This window comes from Cucurbita maxima, unplaced genomic scaffold, assembly GCF_002738345.1.
Source record: "Cucurbita maxima cultivar Rimu unplaced genomic scaffold, Cmax_1.0 Cma_Scf00020, whole genome shotgun sequence".
Lineage (NCBI taxonomy): Eukaryota > Viridiplantae > Streptophyta > Magnoliopsida > Cucurbitales > Cucurbitaceae > Cucurbita > Cucurbita maxima.
The window spans coordinates 2595160-2597072 of NW_019272036.1; the positions used below are offsets into that span (position 1 = coordinate 2595160).

The 1913-nt window shown below is 33.1% G+C and overlaps 1 protein-coding gene across 2 annotated transcripts in view; it reads right to left on the reverse strand.

Annotated features, from left to right (window-relative positions):
- LOC111494369 (squamosa promoter-binding-like protein 8) overlaps nucleotides 1–300 on the reverse strand; it is a 2960-nt gene extending 2660 nt beyond the window's left edge. Inside the window, exon 1 of one of the 2 annotated variants that reach the window (XM_023144298.1) lies at nucleotides 195–300. The gene's annotated coding sequence lies outside the window, so the exon portion shown is untranslated. Of the gene's footprint in view, nucleotides 1–31; nucleotides 150–194 lie in introns of those variants that run through there. The other variant, XM_023144299.1, reaches the window with a different exon arrangement.
- Nucleotides 301–1913: the final 1613 nt, after the last annotated feature.

Here is a 1913-nt window from a genome sequence, read left to right on the forward strand (position 1 = left end):
CCCAAAAAAAAAAAAAAAAAAAAAAAAATACCCTAAATTGCCATTTGCAGAGAGAGAGAGAGAGAGGGGAGGGGTGTCCTTTTAGAGGGGCTGTTGTCTTAGTGTGTGTGTGCAGAAAAAGTGAGGTTTGGAAGGGCATATTTGGTTATAAAAAGGGGCATTAATTAAGTATCCCTTTAAGTTTAGGACCTGACCTGCGGGACGCGATTGGGTTTGTGGGTACTCAAGCTACTGCCACCCAGGCGCCTTCATCTCTGCAGTGGGAAAGGTAAAAGAGAGGGACAGTGGTGTTTGTTCTGGTTTATAACCTTTTTACATGCTTTTTTTACCTTCTCTGCTTCCCATTTTACCCTCCTTCCCCACTATCCTCTCAATTGCATTTTTCTTTTTTTTACTCTCTTGTTCAACGGTTAAATTTCAAAAGTTTCCATCCCGATGCTACCAAAGTTTATGTAATTTTTTTACCATAGGATGACACCATATATTTTCTCCTATAGTAAGTAATAAAATTTACGTATTCTCTTTCCGTGATTTACCATGCATGCATGTTGCTCCTATTTAGTGAAACTTGTCTACTTTCGTTTTTGTTGACATGTCGTACTACATTCATAATATTTATCTCATCGTTAGGACATACCGGGTTAATATTTTTATGAGTGTGAATGAAAGAAAGCTACTTAGATACACGTTCTTAGAGCAAATGATATGTTTATTAAGTTGTAAATAACAATTTTGTTTTATTTAAAAAATGTGAATTTAAGTTAGAGAAGAATTTAGGATTTGTATTGCTTATCCAAAATTGAACACATTCTTCTTTTCCTATGCTATTTATAAACTATTTTTTTCTTTTTCCAATTTTAGCCCTTATGGTAATTATTTACTATCTTACTCCTTTGATCAATTTTTAGAAAAAATAAAAAATAAACCATTATATATATATATATATATATATATATATGCTAATGTCAAGTAACCTTCACATTTTTAAAAAATATATTATTAAAACTTTATCTTAAAATTAATTTGAAAAAAAAGTATTTGATTCCTTTCTTTGTCTTTTATATACTACTATTTTTTTTTTCCATTTTTTTCCTTTTTAATATTAGCGTCGATCGTAATATGAAATCATGGTAGTGACTATTTAGCTATATAGAAATTGTATTAGGCTTAAGATCATGGTAGTGTCTTGTCTTAAAATCACCCTACTTGACTTGGTTATACGGTTAGAGCTAATGTACAGGCTTTAAGTTCAAGTCATTTCCAAGCTCAAAATTCCTCCACTTTTCTTGTATAGGTACGTTAATGAATTAACTTTTTTTAAAAAACTTAAAGGTGGTAAAAAAAGAGAGTGGTTAGTTCAACTAGTCATCGTCTCCTATCTTTGGACAGAGAGGAAACACACGTGTCATTACTTCAATGCTCTTAAACTTACTTTCATTTGCACGCTATAGTGAGTTTCTCACGATGTTTTCTTCATCAAACTTCAAGCCGTGACATCAATGAAGCTCTAGCAATTGGTTTTCTCGAAAACCATTCATTCTATTTGAATATATTCGTTGAAGAATGATGAGTATTCACTAGATTCGGTTTCCAAAATTTCTTTCTTTTTCCTCTCCATTTGGGGTGCTTTAGACTTTTTCATGTCCCGTGTCAATCACACAACCCTAACTATCTAGGCCTAGCTCAACTGTATGGTACCAGAGTGGAAAGAGAAGCAGAAGCTCTACGGAGAACATACCAACTACTAACAACCTGTAGGGTTACTACAATCTTTTTTCTCTTTGACCTTGGTAAATTACTTTGCTTATGTAATGAATGATCGATGACCTGGGTTATTGCACGATCTCATACCCTCTATAAAAATAGTATGGTATATGCTAGTCTAAACATCATCCGTAGAAGGTTATCTGGCA